General features: G+C 39.6%; 1 protein-coding gene and 8 non-coding genes across 9 annotated transcripts in view; 8 read left to right on the top strand and 1 right to left on the bottom strand.

The window, feature by feature from the left end:
• m1ap (meiosis 1 associated protein) overlaps positions 1 to 18,230 on the bottom strand; it is a 43,774-nt gene that overhangs the window by 9,399 nt on the left and 16,145 nt on the right. The gene's annotated exons all lie outside the window — the stretch shown is intronic.
• On the top strand, positions 11,798 to 11,869 carry trnaa-cgc. The gene has a single exon. It is a non-coding gene; the product is annotated as a tRNA-Ala (tRNA).
• On the top strand, positions 12,667 to 12,738 carry trnaa-cgc. Its single transcript has one exon. It is a non-coding gene; the product is annotated as a tRNA-Ala (tRNA).
• On the top strand, positions 13,005 to 13,076 carry trnaa-cgc. The gene has a single exon. It is a non-coding gene; the product is annotated as a tRNA-Ala (tRNA).
• On the top strand, positions 14,424 to 14,495 carry trnaa-ugc. The gene has a single exon. It is a non-coding gene; the product is annotated as a tRNA-Ala (tRNA).
• On the top strand, positions 15,049 to 15,120 carry trnaa-cgc. The gene has a single exon. It is a non-coding gene; the product is annotated as a tRNA-Ala (tRNA).
• On the top strand, positions 16,856 to 16,927 carry trnaa-cgc. Its single transcript has one exon. It is a non-coding gene; the product is annotated as a tRNA-Ala (tRNA).
• Positions 17,205 to 17,276, top strand: trnaa-cgc. The gene has a single exon. It is a non-coding gene; the product is annotated as a tRNA-Ala (tRNA).
• On the top strand, positions 17,830 to 17,901 carry trnaa-cgc. The gene has a single exon. It is a non-coding gene; the product is annotated as a tRNA-Ala (tRNA).

Below are 18,230 nucleotides of genomic sequence, written 5' to 3'. Positions count from 1 at the left end.
TCACCAGGACGGAGCTGCCATCCATGGAGGACCTATACTCCCAGCGGCTCAGGAAGAAAGCCCTCAGGATTATAAAAGACCCCCAAAACTCATCTGTTCAACATCGCCTTCCTACAATAACTCAATCTCCCCCCCCACTTACACTTCTGCCCCCTGTTTTATGTTTATGTTTTTATGTTTTATGTCTTGTCCTTGTATGTTTCTTTGTAAAGCGACCTTGAGGTTATGAAAGGCGCTATATCAATTCAAGTTATTATTATTATTATTATTATTATTATTATTATTATTATTATTATTATTATTATTATTATTATTATTATTATTATTATTATTATTATTATTATTATTATTATTATTATTATTATTATTATTATTATTATTATCACCCCAGCCACATACTGTTCTGTCTGCTGCCGTCTGGCAGGCGGTACCGCAGCATCAGGACTAAAACCACCAGACTCAGGGACAGCTTCATCCCACAGGCCATAATATAAGACTAAACACCTGAACTTTTGAAACAACATCCATAACATTCATCTGTTTGCAACTTATATATATCAATATTCCAATTACTAGACTATTCTGCACAATTTCTATTATATTCAATTTTCTTTTATTTACTTGCACTATTATCTGTTGTATTGTGTTGCACTGTTGGAGGAGCCTGTGACCTGATCATTTAAATAAATAAAACAATAAAAGCCTTGAACCTTGAGTACATTCCAGCCACTTTAGTCTATGACCACTAGGTGGCAGCAACACCCCAATAAACTAAACCACAGTATGGCCTCTGTGACTCAGACTCTGAAGCCTCTTTCAGCCTGGTGTCATCTGAGGGCTTTACTGTCTCTGGATCATCCAAAACCCTTCTTAAGCTCGACTGGATGAGAAGGCCTGCCACTGATTTCCTGAGGGGAGGGCTGAACTGAACTTTTGGATGTGAACTGTGTATGCAGAGAAAAAGCAGCCTGTGTAGTGCTCTGAAATCTGTTGATTGTCTGGATTTTTTAGAAATGTTAATGTAAATATCTCTTTGTATAATACGCCTTACAGGACAGAAAGCAGCAGCACTGTGATTCCCACTTATCACTTCCTCTGATGTCATCCCCCAATGTCCATTTATTATTGCAAACTAGACACAAACCTTTCACTAAGCCCCTCTTCTCCTTTTCCCTCTCTCTGGTGTTTAATAGTTAATGACCCATCAGGAGATAACTAATGGAGCTCAAGGGAGAGGAGATAGAGAAGCTTGAGAAAAAGCAGAGAAGATGGATGAAGGAAAGTATTTAAACTCTCCCCGGCGGGAACTTTTAGAAAGAACAGTCCTAGAATAAAATATGTCTTTCATCTGTCAGAGGATGCTGAAGTGCGGAAGCTATTTCAGGGTCTGGGCCAAAGTTTCCCAAAGTGCTTCATCCAGAAATAAGTACTTTATCTGAGGGGTGAGAAACGTTTTTGTGAGGTTTTTGCTGATGGACGCTTGTAGTCAGATCCCTGCTGAGTGAAGGCGGAGAGAGGAGATAACAAATCATATACTCGTGGCACTTTTGGATTCAAGTTCTCTTTTATATTCTTCTTTCAAAGAAGCATACAGCTAAGTCATAATACTTGGATTTCAACTCTGAGTCATGACTCATAGCTTTTGCTCTTACAGTGTTTTGGATTAAAGCACTGGTGGGAATTATTTGATACTTTGGATTAATATGAACTTGCTGTAAAAGGAAAAAGAAAGAGGTGGAAGGAGCAGAAATCTATTTCCATTTGCCCAACATAGTTAGAAAGAGAGACATAAAAGTAAAAGCTGAGGTAAGGGACCTCACAAGGACATGTTCTGTCAAAGGAGTGATGTGTTCTTGCCTCTCTGGAAATTGTAATGCCAAGATAAGAGAAACAGCCTTGACAGGAGAACAGAGGAAAGCAAGTAGAAGCAAATCAATCGCCATTCCCTCCGATAATGTCCGTCTGGGGGATAGGAGAGTAGAGGGGAGGAGACGGAGAGTAGAGAGGAAGAAATATGGAGAGAAAAGGGCGGTAGAAAGTATAAACTACCAATAAAGAGAGGGCAGGAGAGAGGATTAGATAGGGGAGAGATGGATGGGTAAGGCTGGCGAGGGATGAGATGATTTTAATTAGACCGCAGAGTGTGTATGTGTGAGAGTAGATAAAGAAATTGAGGTGTATTTTGTCTCACAGCAGCCGTATAAATAACTCAAGACACTCTATCTTATGTGTACTTCTGGTTTCCACAGAGCAGAGAAGAAGAGGTGAGAGCAGTTAACCTCTTTCTCAGTGAGACAGGTAGCTGAAGTGTTGCTGATCTCCACGAGGAATGTGCTTACACGGCTAAATCCTCCCGCTTCTGAATCTGCGCTGAGTTCGTTAAGTGTGCGATAAGAAAAAAATCAATCATGTGTTATCATTCGTGTGGTCTATATCCCTTCTTTCTTTCTCACTTTGTTGTAAGAACAGATTAAAATGCCTGAGCCAGACAAAGTGACCCGTCCCTCTGACCTTAAAGTCTCCTGCATCTCATTAGCATGTGCTGTGTGTGTGTTTACGGGAGAAGATAAAGTGTGACACACATGCTGAGGTAAGGGTGCAGGGTGTCAGCAGGATCTCATTAAGCATGTGTGTGTGTGTGTGTGTGTGTGTGTGTGTGTGTGTGTGTGTGTGTGTTTGTGTGTGTGTGTTGTAGTACTCATGACTCACGTTTGAGTCAAACATAATGCTTTAAATATGAATGAAGGGAGGATCATCTACACGTGAGCATACAGTGTATTATGATATCATATACAAATCTTTACTGTTATCTTTTAAAGGGGACCTATCATGCAAAATGCACTTTTTGATGTCTTTTATACATAGATATGTGTCCCCGGTGTGTCAGGGAACTCACGCAGCGTCAGAAAATAAAACCCTCTCTCTTTTCCTCCGTACCTAAATCTCTAAAAACGGGGGTACAACGGAGCTGATCCAGATTTGCGTCCGATATGACGTAATATCGGAAATGTGGACCCACGCCACTATCAGAAAGTTGCTATCAGAAACAATGCCAGACTGTTTTGGACGTAATATGGTCGTGTTTACATTAGCATCGCTAACACTCAGAGCTAACCTGTACTGGAGAACATGTGTGTGAAGAAGCTGGAAATAAAAAGGAACTCACCTTGTGGTATAACCGGCAAGAGAGAAAGCCTTTGAGCTCCATACTGTTTCAGAAATAATCCTTGATAATCCATGATATGGCGTTTCATCACGGCAGCATTTAGTTTAGACGGTAGCTGCCGGGTTCCGCATGAGCTCAGCCCCCTGCTTTTTTATTTTTTATCAAGCTTTATACCCAAAATCCGCACTTTTGAAACAGGAAGTGAAATAGAGGGATATGAGGCATGGCTAGAATGGGTGATCTGTTTGGTATTTTGAGCAAAACACTTCACAGACATGTTTTTTATATATCTGAGACCTATGCTATTGCCTAAAAATAGCATGATAGGTGACCTTTAACATTATTGTGTTATATTTAAATCTTATTTTTAAATACCAAGTATGAATCTGTTGCAGTATTGCATATTTAGCATTTTAATTGTTAGGATCTCCCATTTATTTATACTAACATATTATGTATTTTGATCATCTTAAAATAACTTCATACTATCAAGGTTTCCTATCTGCTGACAAAAGCATGCAACAAAATGGAAATGACCAAAATAAAAGCATAATGGTTTCATCCAATTTGGACCTTAATGTCAGGAAGTGAGCTCCAATTACTAACTCATCACTTCTGTGCAAACACACTCTCTCCTTGGTTGAAACACACTCTCTCCTTGGTTGGTTGAAACACACACTATTTGTGATTCACCTCCACACACATGCGCGCAAATAACCTTAAACCACTCTTTGATTAAAGGGGAATTTTAATGACTTCAATTTTGCTGTGATTTCCCAGGAGACACTTGTGAATGATTATTGTTTTTTAGATAAAGTTCGGGTTTTTTCTTTTGTAAGTCTTTTACTTTTAATTTTAAAATGGCCTGTATGGAAAGTAACCTCCAAAGAAAGGCAATTATTTCTGCTTTGCATTTGATATTACCATATAAATCTGGGCAGATATCTACATTCCCTGCTTTCTGTAGTTCTGTATCTTCTCCTTATTGACCATCCCTTTGCTATTCCTTTTCCAGACCCTTATTTCCTTCTGTCAGCCACGCCCAGTAATGTTTCTTTTTACTGTGTGCATTAGGTCGAGTGCATTGTCCTCCTCATGACCATCGACCAATGTAACATTAGCTTGTGCGGGGAAATTAGTGACGCTAATGCAGCATCGGAAGAGGAAGCAGAGCACTACTCTACAACCCTGTTTACACTAATTCATTTAGGTCTGCACCTGGTATAGCTTACCAGGTGCAGATAATGGACAATGTGCTGTGTAATGCTGAAAATCTCCATGAAGGCTTTTAAGCAATGTAGAACTACTTTGAAGTAACATTTCCTTTACATTTAGGCATTACCAAATCAAATCTAAGCTTTAATGTAAGCTTCAAATTAGCCTCTTTTGCAGTTTATTTTAAAGGTGTTGAGGAGTAAAAAGTACAATATTTACCTCTGAAAACAAGTGAAATACAATTATAAGGTTGTATAAAATGGAAATAATCAAGTAAACAACAAGAACCACAAAATTGTATTTGAGTACAGTACTTGATTATACACATACAACCAATGTTTATTGCTTTCATCTATTATTATACCAGTACAAATAAGTTGGACTTATTGTTAGAACATATTCCCAAATCACAGCATTATCAGAATGAATAACTCCTGTGAAATAAACCATGAAAAGTATCCCATAATGCCTTTCACAAAGTGTACATAAGCACGAAGAAGCTCTGATGAATGTCTGTCGGTGGAATTTCCCTCTGACGGAGCGACATTGACAGCACGCTCTCTGTCCTTGTCTGTCAGAGTGTGTGTGAGCATTAATGATGAATAGCTCATTGATGGCGTATGAGACTGTGACAAACAGGACATTGATCATCTGGTCTGAAACACTCACTGAAACGCTCTCCAAACACCAGCGGCTGTGTGACCTAATTGCCTCGCAGTCACTTCTGATGAAGACATGCAAGCAGTCAAGGGGACAATTATAGAGGACGGACACTTGAAAAGGGCGCGAGGACAAGGGTTCTGTTATATGGCCATCATCATTAAGGCAGATGAGCAAGAGAAGAGGAATAAAAGAAGAGATATGGTGACAAAAAAGAGAAATTCCAAAAAAAGGGGAAATCCTCATTTAATTTAGCTAACACTTTTATCCTAAGCGACTTACAATAAGTACTTTCCCTTCAATAAGCCAAACCACAGTAAGTAGTGGTTCATTAGTTTTGAATGAGCTTAAAATGAAGAAACAAAAACAAAACGTGTGTTAGTTATAATGGCCAAGATGCTTACTGTACACTAGATCAGTACCACATTGATTCTGTTCAGAGGTGGAAGAAGTACTCAGATCTTGTACTTAAGTAAAAGTAGAAGTACCAGAATGAAGGAATACTCTATTACAAGTAAAAGTCCTGCATTCAAAATGTTACTCAAGTAAAAGTACACAAGTGTTAGCATCTAAATATACTTAAAGTATCAAAAGTACTCATTATGCAGATTAGACAATTTTAGAATAATATTTATGATATGTTTTGATTATAATTATTGATGCATTAAAGTGTTATCAAAGCTGGTAAAGGTGCAGCTAGTTTTAATGACTTTATATTTCACATCATTAATCAAGATCTGCAAGGTAACTAAAGATATTAAATAAATGTAGTGGAGTAAAAATACAAGATTTACCTCCAAATTGTAGTGGAGTGGAAAGAATTACATTTGCGAGTAAACTACAAGTATCTCAAAATTGTACTTAAGTTCAGATTGGATCCTAAATAAAAAACATGTTTGGGTAAAAGATAATAAAATCATCAATATAAGTTCCTGTCTTCCCACTTAAAAATATTGCTGATAATACTACGCTTCCTGTAGGCGACCCCAATGTGTCCGCTCACCAAAATAAGATCCAACTTATTATATAAACCTTGGTTTTTGCAACAATGTAAATGAAAAAGAAACCTTTTAGAATGAGCCGGATCAACAGAGAGCCGAGTCATTGCAGGAGATCAACTGCCTGGTTTCAAGCAGAATGTGGAAACAGGAGAGATGGAAGAGAAGGACACAGACACTCAGAGGATGGCAGCTGGACCACTTCTTTGAAGCACTTGAAAAAAAAGAGGATGGAGGATGAGAGGAGCCCTGCAGACGGTCATGGAGGCACTTAAGAGAGGATGGAAGGAGAAGAGAGATCAAAACGGCCTAATAATGAAAAGAGTTGATTGAATTTGTATTGCATAAAACTTATGATGAAAGCTGAACACGTCCACTTTCTAGGAATTAACAAGAGTTCTCATTCCTGAAAGAATAAAAAAAGATGTGGATAGATGATGGTGACAGTATAAGAGAGGAGATGGGACCAGGATGGAGAGATCAGAGAGGCGATAGTACATAACAAACCTCTCCAAAGTGAATAGGAGAAATGACCTTGTTTCCCTTAAGTGGCTTAAAAGCCAGGATGAGAGACACAAAGTCTATCTGTTTATGCTCAGATACAGATAAAGAAGACGGGAAGAGAGACAGACACACACAAGGATTTGTCCTCTTAGAATGAGAGAAATAGAGAGAAGGTAGAAAAGGGAAGTGGGATGAGGAAGAGTGTGTAAATTAATGTGAAACTAGTGAGAGGGGGAAGAAAAAGTGTGTCTGTGCAGAGGAAGGAAATGAGATGTGATTCAGGGAGATCTTTGGACGGTAAAGACGGATTAACTGATGTTGTAGATAGCACAGGGTTAGATTCATGTCTGTGCACGTTACGATTTAAACTAACCTCAGGCAAATGAAACAAATTAGAAGTGACTTTAATTGCTGTTTTGTGATAGCAAAAACAATCCTGGCTATTTGGATTTCTCTGAAGTTAAGGCACAGAAGTGAAAACAGATAGCATATTTTTAGCAACACCCTCTCTTGCTCTTTCTTCAAGCAAACATCTGTTGTTCTGGAAGTAACTGTAATAGAAGAATGACTGAAACATCTCCTTTGATCTGCAAAACATGTATCTGTAAACCACAACCACAGGAATACTCCACCCTTACGTTATGAATCTCTATTAAATCTACTCATGACCTTTTAACAAATTGGGCTTCAAACTGTTTCAAATCAAAAATGAACATGGAGATTGACTGACGGACAAACACGATTTTAGGAAGAGTAAACAGAGTATTATCTGTGCGTGATGCGGAGCACATCTCTCAGTGTGGGAGTAATATATTATGTTCCACATCCCGGTGTGAAGAGTGATGCCAGTCTCCATCTGTACCACCACCTGCTGCCCTGCTAACGTCACACAGAGGTGTGAACAGCCTGACCTTGGCAGCATGTGTGTGTGTGGCAAGATCAAAAGCATGCACGCCTATAACTCATGCACCTTTTTATATGAAACTATATTTTAGATCTAGAGTTTTTCCTCCTTCCTTCTGCATTCTTGCTGTTGAATTTATGAGTGTTTCCTGTGTGTGTGTGTTTTGCAGTAGCTGTGGTTGGGTGTGTGTGTGTCAGCAGGTCTGGGTGGGGTTTCCTCCCGTTCACCCGCCACACACTAAACTCAACTAGCTGACTACGATGGAAAACAAACTGAGAGAAAGTCAAAGAGAGGGAGACCACGGATTGAATGACTCCAGGTGTGTGGTTGAAATCGTAGCTGAGAAGAAAAAGGGTTGGAAAGTCGTGTTTTTACACACAACCAATTACACAAAAATGTAGGAATGGTGTTTATTAACATCCCATAGGAGTTGGGTTTACACTTCACAGGATTGATGTACTGAGCATCTCTGAAATACCATCAAAAATATCATCTAGTTACTCCCAAGTCATGATAACCTTTTAAACTTTTTAAACTAATTGAAATGTTTACATTTACTGAGACTGCAGCTACAGATCAATGGCATAAAACCAGAGAGTGTTGACGTGTAAGAATAATAATACAACCTCAGAATTTAAGAATAAAAACACTTGAACTTTATTCAACTCTGACAACGGCCGCCTCATTTCAATTTCAGAGAATACACTTTTTTTAAATTAAGAAAGAGTCTAGATTGGTCGCCTGATAACTTACATTTAAAGTTATTTTAATAGCCAACATCAACAGTAGTAATTATTACACTACGTATAAGCTGTTGCATTGTTCAGACACTTCACTATTGTTTTAAGACACAGTTTAAGAATGAGGAAACTTCTTAAAAGGAATCGTTCAACATTTTGAGAATTTGGCTTCTTTTACTGGTGGAGAATAACATTTTCATTACATATGTTTCTCGTTAGCAAAACATTTTTGACAAGCTAAAGTAGCTATGTCATACGCAAAATTCTATTTTAAGTCCAGTGTATGACTCTATTAATCTTTATTTTGAAAGCTGAGCAGATTAAGACTTTAGTTATTAAAACCAAAGTTGCCTGTACTCCCTCTGCAGAAGCATCTTTGAAGAAGTTCCAAGGTTACTTCTCTGTAACTCCCTGGGCAGTGAAGGGAGAGGAGAAGCTTCCTCTGGGGAACTGATGAAGTTTCTCTTTTTTATTGTAATGTACTTCAAGAAATAAGGCTGCTTCTGAGCCCTCAGGGTGAAGACTTGTCTCACCCTTTTATAAGTCTTGGCTAAGGGCCAGTGAATTATAATGCTTCTCTCAAGTGAGAGTAAATGTTTGGAAGTCATTATTCCTGCGACTCAAAATGGATTTGCGGGATGAACGCTGATCCGAGTGCAACTGTGTGGGGTGTGGGAATGGCTTAAGTGTTCTGCAGGAGGCAAATAAGGAGAGGGAAAACCCTTCTGAATAAATGCATATTCAAGGTGGCAGTGACAAAGATAGAGAAAGGCAGAGTGCTGCAGGCAGTAACAGCTAACATGATTACACAATACAGAACACCCACCAACCTGGCAACATGTAAACATTGTGATCTGTGTGTGTAGACTGAAAGCAGGCTCCCCTCAGTGTGTATGTATAGTTTCGTCATTGTCTTCTTTGTGACAATGACATGCTGAACTAATATCACCGTTTGAGGCCGCTAAACATAACTTAATCCATGCTGAAGTGAATCATTCAAAGATTGTGCCCACCTGAAGAGCAAAAAAAGCATTTGAAAGTAGCATTTCACTCAATGGAGTTTTAATCTAAGCAGACCCATTTCTTAAAACAATTTTTGACGTAGATTACAATACGTCTATGTTAATTCATCATACTATGTGGTAAAACAAGAGAGGTAAGGTGAAAGCAGAGAGGAAATGGGATACTTCACAGAAGGAGGAAGACAAAACATCGCTAAGAATTTCTCCTCCTAAGAAGAGACGTAGATTAAGAGCAAAAGGGAGGCGGAGGAGGAGGAGAGGTAATTAAGTTGCCGGAGAGAGAAAAGAAGGAAAGAGGAAGAACGTCTTCTCATCCCTCTGTTACACTTTGATGGAGCAAGGCAGATCCTGTGGAGCGGAGAATGATTCAAAGAGAAGTGAAATGGTAGGAGGAAATGATGATAAACAGACATATTTGTACTCAACACACCACGCTCATTACATACAAACAAACATGCTTTCTCTCTCTGTTACACACACTTCTTCTATTCTCTTAGTCTTAACCACAACTGTCATCCATCCCTTGTAAAAGCTACTTATCTCTCCGAACAAACTGGAAGGACAGATATGAGAAGAAAAGAGAAATCTGGAGGGGGAAACGCTGAGCCAGTGCTGTGGGCAGTTTGAGAAAAGGAAGAGAGAGATAGATTGCACAAAGTGGGAGAGGATTAGCGGAGATATAATAAGCTGTAATCCTTTTCTTTTGAGAGATGGATCCAAGGATCTCTGATTGGGTGTCAGTTTGAAAGAGCTATCTGTCCGAGATATACTTTTAGACTGCTTCTACCTTTAGCTCAAATGTTCCGGAGAGCAAAATAGCTCTCAAAATGAGCTCTTTATTCTCCCAGTAATGTGTCTTGATGTGAATTTAATTCTACATTTAATTACAAACACTACATTCTGGTATTCTGACCTGTTCTTTTAAATTTGGATTTAAAGTAGTTTTGAAAAATCTGTCACGCTGTCTCTTTAAAGATATGAAACAAAAGATGTCCTCTCCTTAAACCCGTCCCAGAACAGACTTATTTCAGCCCTCTATAACAAGGTGTCAGATCTAAGGTGTCTCTCCACAGATAAACTCAGGGAGGTGGATGGGCTTTTCGCTTCCAGTAGATACATGGACTTCTATACTTAAACTGGTAAATTCAACCTCTCTATGTGCGTCACTGCTTAATTCAGTTCAAAGTCGTACAGAGCTCATATTTCAAAACTCAAACTATCCCAAATGTATCCTGATGTTAGTCCAAACTGTGATACATGCCAAACTGCTGAAGCCTCTCTCATTCATATGTACTGGTCCTGCCCTCGCCTCAGTATGTACTGGACAGAGATCTTTCAAACTTTATCCCAGGTGTTCAGTACTGAACTGATTCCAAATCCTCTGGCTGCCATATTTGGGGTTATAGGAAAGGAGATGTATTTAACTGCAGAACGGCGGCGATATCTGTCCTTTGCTCTCCTCCTAGCTCGTCGAGCCATCATGCTTAAGTGGAGGGACAGTGTCCCACCCACTCACTCACAGTGGTTGACGGACGTTATGTCCTGCATGAAACTTGAAAAGATCCGATATTCACTTTTATATTCAAACAGGACATTTCAGGAAGCCTGGAAACCTTTTCTTAATGCATTCCGCACTCTATAAAACGATCTGCTATCGGTATAGCCTATCTGCAGCATATGTATGTATGTATGTATGTGTGTATGTATACAGCAGATTTGTATGAGTATAGGTATTTGCTGCATGTTTGTGCATATGTATTACACGCATATATATTCATCTAACAATGTTCCTGATAAATAATCTTGTGTACTGTATGAGGCTCACTGGCATTGGATGTAGGGGATTACTTTAGTCGTTGTTATTGTTTGTTTGTGTTCTTTGTAATAATTTGTTCTCTTTGTACATACAATCAGAACAGACCACTGTCTCATTTGTATGCATATATTTTGCTTTCCATCTCTAAATGACAAACACTGTTTATGCATTGTCGAAACACAATACAAATATTTTTGATCAGAAAGATATGAAGAATCCTGGCAGAATTTTAAGGGGAAAAGACTCCTTTATGTGTGATTTTGTAAAATTGTTGCAAAATTAGAGCTACTCTGGTAATTATATTACAAAAAGACTGATGTACCATTTACACTAGGAGGACCTAATTCAAATCCTAATCAAAATATATCAATCAAAAGAAAGATATACAAGTTTTGACCTTAGATTAACACCCATCCATATGGACATTATAGCTAAAAAATAAACTTTTTAAAACAAATTCCTTAAGTTGAATGTAATGTAATAATTTGCATGTGCAGTTACATATTCTGAACATATGAACATATTGCAGTTCAGGTTCATTTTGAAAATGAATCAAAGCAACCAAACATTACAAATAAAAATTGGATGCAGTATTTTCAAAATCTACCTGTAAATGTTTCAATAATTAAAATTCGATATGAAATATTAGACATTATGGAAAGGAAGCTTCTGTAATGGTGATATAGTTTGCAAATGTAAAATAGACTGAACATCATCTTTTTTTATCACAGATTTAAGACATTGCAGTTTAAATATGATGCATGTATATGGAGGGGATGTAGCTCAGTGGTAGAGCGCATGCTTCGCATGTATGAGGTCCTGGGTTCAATCCCCAGCATCTCCATATTTGCTCATGACGGGAGAGTGTACTGGGGAAGCAAGTCATTTGTGTTTAAGGCAAACAGTAAGATTTGGGTTCATTGGAAATATGGGGGTTACGTTAAGTATATTCTCAGCTGTGAACCTCTTGAAGGAGGTCTCTGAGCAGTCGGCTGTGTTTGTGTGTGTATTAGGAAATAAGGTTTACCTCAGAGCTAAAGTAAAAGCAATAAAGGAGTTCATTGATGTGAGACGGGCGGGTGGATTGATAGAGGACGGAATAATACACAACCTCCAAAGGCAATCTCTAAAAACGCTGTCTGGTGTTTGAATAGAAAAACGTCTGTCACTTGAAACCTGGATTTGGGGATTAAATGTACGTAGATGGAATGACTGTGCTGTTGTCAGATTGAGAAGCCTTTGCAAACTGAGTATTTGAATGAAATAAAAGCTTTGATAAAGCTGAGAAGTGATGTGAAAAAGACTTAAACAGTTTGAATGAATATTTGTCAAAATATGATGATGAGCAAACAGATTCAGAAAGCTGTTTGAAAGGATTAACAGGGAGTTTTTAGAAGCATGCGTCACATAGATTTTCATAAATCTGCACCTTATTATAAAGCATGAGAAAAAAGGGATTACACAAACAATTACAGAATAATACTTATTTGCATTCAGATTTAAATAATATGCAGAAAAGCAAGGAAAATAAATAAAGACTGTGGCACACACAAGGTATGCACATTCAGATACACTGATACTGATGTAGCTCTCAGCATCTCACACGGAACAAATACAGACAGATTAAAAGTCTTTATAAGTGGGGATGTAGCTCAGTGGTAGAGCGCGTGCTTCGCATGTATGAGGTCCTGGGTTCAATCCCCAGCATCTCCATCTGATTTGCTTATGCTTATATAAAACACACACCGAGCATCTTTAGACCAGCTGTAACCTTGCCGAACAGAAGACAACACAACAATAGCACCTCCACTTCTTGCTGCATAGAGTTCAGAAGACACAGTGGTTACCTGTAACTAACTAGAAAATGGCACAACCTTCCCTCCCATCAAAGAATATTTGAAACTTCCCAATTGTCTTTCCAACTCTCAACAATTAACGTAGGGACTCATCGCAGCTTTTCTTCTAAACATTGACACCTGGGGGATGTAGCTCAGTGGTAGAGGGCATGCTTCGCATGTATGAGGTCCTGGGTTCAATCCCCAGCATCTCCACTTCTTGAAAATAACATAAGAAACAACAAATCACGTCTCAACATACAAGGCTTTTCTACGAGCACTTCAGACACAAAACAAGATAGCGAGTCTGACATGTTGTGACAGTTGCCTAACAGCATAACTGTTTCGATGCTTGTTAGCACTGGCTGCGTTTCACTTCTCTTATTTTTCATTTCCTCGCTCCTCGGTCTCGGTCTCACCGGAAGTTGATTTGTCTGCGCCATCTTGAGTAGCGTCCCAATGGCCTTATTTTTGTCGGAGGACCGAGGACCGAGGAGCGAGGAGCGCTAATGGAGGAGCTATAATCGAGGAACCACCAGACCATCCTTCGATGAAATCCTCAGACACTCGCCCCGCCCCCTTACTGTGTATCGCTCACTGATTGGACGATGCAGTGGTCACTGCACTGATCTGTTGCTTCTTGACATGAGAGCAGTTTACCAGCGGAGTGAAGAAAACACATGAAACTCACGGGACTCACTCCTCAGTTTATACTGTGTTTTGTTTCAATGAATGCATCATTCAGTTACAAATATGTGATATATCTGAACAACAAAGTGGTCAAAAATCATTTTATTCATTTATTGGAAACATTTTCATGATCGCTTTTTCGTTTTACATTTTCATTTATTGTCATTTCCATTCAGTCAGTCATTAAGTGCTATTTAAAATGTTAATTTGCTACATATCCACACAAACACACAAAGTGTGCAATCCAATTAATGTTAATCTAACTGGGTTTTGATAGATAGCATATCTCTTTTTCTTCTCTGAATTATTTTATTTCTATTGTGCACTCTAATCAATATTAATCTAACTAATGTTCGTTTATACATTTTAAGAATGGCGTTTATCTTTTTTGAGAATGAGTTCTTATTTGATTTTATTTATTTGGGTCGACAACAGATGATACAAATGTTTGTGTAACAGAGGCGGGGGTGTTTGTGAAAATAACGGGGACAGAGCTGCTGTCAGACGATCAGCTGTGCAGCGTCATCACAAACGGACGTCGCTTCACGTGACGCTCCGGAGGAAAGGACGTCCCATTGCTCTTAAAACTAATTTCCCTGCTTCTCGTGGTTTCCTTGCGTCTCTCCATGCTTCCCTGGTGGGAGGGACTAGTCGCAGGGAAACGACGCAAGTGAGGGACGCAAGGAATCCATTTAACCGAAGTGAAACGCAGCCACTGTCTATCAATGTTTCCTTAACCTCCTCTGTCATATAGTGCCCTACTGGGAAGTTGCATGTAAAACATGCATCTTGTCTAAACGTATTGGTAACATTTGTGACTTGTATCATTTATAGTTGATGGGATCACTAGTATTCAGAGGGGATGTAGATAGAGGGGATGTAGCTCAGTGGTAGAGTGCATGCTTTGCATGTATGAGGTCCTGGGTTCAATCCCCAGCATCTCCAGGCCTGACTTTAAAATAGTTTAGGTTATAAAATAATTCCTGTATTTCCTGTGATATATGGAAACAAGCTGTTTATAAAAACATCTTAGAACATTCCTGAGTGTCATACTAGCTGTCAAGCAAATGCTGTTTTAACAATTGTGTTGTATTCATTAAAATATATTTCACACACAGCGTGTTTGAACTGCTTTGATTAGCCAAACAGAACACAACACTTCAAGGTAATCTCTACATTTTTAACCTCTAGTAGCCCTATGTAAACAAAGGCATTTGCCAACAAAGGCACTGAAATATGATTACTGCATGTTAGAAAACATCTGATATGCTTGTGCTTGTATAAAACACACACAAAGAATCTTTTGACCAGCTGTGACCTTGCCGAACAGAAGACAACACAACAATAGCACCTCCACTTCTTGCTGCATAGAGTTCAGAAGATACTGTAGTTACTTTCAACTAACTAGCAAATGGCACAACCTTCCCACCCATCAAAGAATATTTGAATCTTTCCAACTCCCTATCATTTATAGTTGATGGGATCGCAAATATTCAGAGGGGATGTAGCTCAGTGGTAGAGCGCATGCTTCGCATGTATGAGGTCCTGGGTTCAATCCCCAGCATCTCCATCTGAAATGCTTATGCTTATATAAAACACACACAGAGCATCTTTAGACCAGAGGCCGTGGGTGTTTCTCAATCGCGAGTAAAGCTGAGTAGAGTAGAGTGCCGCCGAAGTACTGTTCCAATCTCCAGCATACTTGGAAATCTACCGAGCCCGGCGTACTCCGTTTGGAGAAATATCGAGGCTGCACATGAGTAGACTCCGCGGTCTTAAAATCCCCACAATGCTTTGCGCACAGACCAATTTCCCCAAATCTGTGGCGGAAGATGTAAGGCGGGGGCCTCTCATATGACGCACACCTGCACACTTGCTAGCGTGTTCCACACTTCGTTTTCCGATTGCCAGGAAGTATTCTTGGCTCGCTTCTGAAGCAAGATGCTCGGCAGACATGTGCTACCAAGCAAGCGTACTCGCGATTGAGAAACACCCCGTTACTACGAAGCCGGTTCAACCTAACCTGGATATGTTTGAGTTACCTGGCTTACCTAATCCAAAACAAACGCGCTCTCGCTAAACTGTTTTACGACGCTGGTTATCAACTTGTTAACTCAAGCCAGTTTTGCCCTATCTAGTTAGGTGCATGTTCACATGAAAGGGGTGGTATTTGGAGCATTCGACCAATCACAAACATGGACAAGCGTACTGATAGCGCAGCGCGTCATACTTCCTGAATGAAAAGTCAACTATAATTAGACAAATATGAAGACGTTACACTTTAAACATCCATGACTTAAACACTTTATCCAGGACAAAAGCCACATAGCTGCACCTGCAAGGTGAATACAGCTGGTAAAAGAAAAAGTGTTTGAATGCCTACATTAACAGGTTTATGATATCACTGCTCCGTCCAAGACACAATCTGACTTTAATACATTTGACTCGAGTGTTTCGTCAACTTAATGTGTTGCTTAAAATAATACTTCTGCATACAGTATGTGACACTGTGAGTGTTGCACGGCCAGATACGGCTCAAGAAGCTGACTCAGATAAGGAAATATATGATACATTATGATGTGATATGATGTGATATGAATGATAATGGGACACATCGACGTCTGCACTCACAGTGCCGCGGACTGTACGTAATGTTACTTTGATCCGGTTACTTATGTTGTGGCAGATATTTAAGTAAGCTTTCTTAACGCTAATGTTATAATAGTCAGATTGCTCTGAAGATGGGAGGTGATATTCTATTAATTTTCACGTTCACACAGTCAGGTGATTTTTGCCGGCCGTCTTTCCTGCAACGGCAGTTTAAACTGTATTTTCTTTCTCTTGTAATATGACTTGATCGCTTTAAACTCTGCACACGGAGATCTGATTGGTCAGCAGGCGGTGCTTTCACTGAGTTGATCTCTTGTCCTGGAACCAAACCTGCTCCGGAGCAGGTTAGCCGTTCAGCATAAGTTACCATGGAGATCTAGCCCGGTAAGAAGTGAACCAGCATCGTAGGACCGGAAACCCAGAGTTTTCCCTGAAGTTAGCTCGCTAAGCGAAAATCCGGCTTCGTAGTACAGGCCTCAGCTGTAACCTTGCAGAACAGAAGACAACACAACAATAGCACCTCCACTTCTTGCTGCATAGAGTTTAGAAGACACAGTGGTTACCTGTAACTAACTAGAAAATGGCACAACCTTCCCTCCCATCAAAGAATATTTGAAACTTCCCAATTGTCTTTCCAACTCTCAACAATTAACGTAGGGACTCATCACAGCTTTTCTTCTAAACATTGACACCTGGGGGATGTAGCTCAGTGGTAGAGCGCATGCTTCGCATGTATGAGGTCCTGGGTTCAATCCCCAGCATCTCCACTTCTTGTAAATAACTTAAGAAACAACAAATCACTTCTCAACATACAAGGCTTTTCTACGAGCACTTCAGACACAAAACAAGATAGCGAGTCCGACATGTTGTGACAGCATAACTGTCTCGATGCTTGTTAGCACTGTCTATCAATGTTTCCTTAACCTCCTCTGTCATATAGTGCCCTACTGGGAAGTTGCATGTAAAACATGCATCTTGTCTAAACGTATTGGTAACATTTGTGACTTGTATCATTTATAGTTGATGGGATGGCTAATATTCAGAGGGGATGTAGCTCAGTGGTAGAGCGCATGCTTCGCATGTATGAGGTCCTGGGTTCAATCCCCAGCATCTCCAGGCCTGACTTTAAAATAGTTTAGGTTATAAAATAATTCCTGTATTTCGTGTGATATATGGAAACAAGCTGTTTATAAAAACCTGTTAGAACATTCCTGAGTGTCATACTAGCTGTCAAGCAAATGCTGTTTTAACAATTGTGTTGTATTCATTAAAATATATTTCACACACAGCGTGTTTGAACTGCTTTGATTAGCCAAACAGAACACAACACTTCAAGGTAATCTCTACATTTTTAACCTCTAGTAGCCCTATGTAAACAAAGGCATTTGCCAACAAAGGCACTGAAATATGATTACTGCATGTTAGAAAACATCTGATATGCTTGTGCTTGTATAAAACACACACAAAGAATCTTTTGACCAGCTGTGACCTTGCCGAACAGAAGACAACACAACAATAGCACCTCCACTTCTTGCTGCATAGAGTTCAGAAGATACTGTAGTTACTTGCAACTAACTAGCAAATGGCACAACCTTCCCTCCCATCAAAGAATATTTGAATCTTTCCAACTCCCTATCATTTATAGTTGATGGGATCGCAAATATTCAGAGGGGATGTAGCTCAGTGGTAGAGCGCATGCTTCGCATGTATGAGGTCCTGGGTTCAATCCCCAGCATCTCCATCTGAAATGCTTATGCTTATATAAAACACACACAGAGCATCTTTAGACCAGAGGCCGTGGGTGTTTCTCAATCGCGAGTAAAGCTGAGTAGAGTAGAGTGCCGCCGAAGTACTGTTCCAATCTCCAGCATACTTGGAAATCTACCGAGCCCGGCGTACTCCGTTTGGAGAAATATCGAGGCTGCACATGAGTAGACTCCGCGGTCTTAAAATCCCCACAATGCTTTGCGCACGGACCAATTTCCCCAAATCTGTGGCGGAAGATGTAAGGCGGGGGCCTCTCATATGACGCACACCTGCACACTTGCTAGCGTGTTCCACACTTCGTTT

The sequence above is a fragment of the Trematomus bernacchii genome, unplaced genomic scaffold (genome assembly GCF_902827165.1).
Source record: "Trematomus bernacchii unplaced genomic scaffold, fTreBer1.1, whole genome shotgun sequence".
Taxonomy (NCBI): Eukaryota; Metazoa; Chordata; class Actinopteri; order Perciformes; family Nototheniidae; genus Trematomus; species Trematomus bernacchii.
Note: the sequence above shows the minus strand (reverse complement) of the source record. Positions and strands in the feature narration are given on the sequence as shown.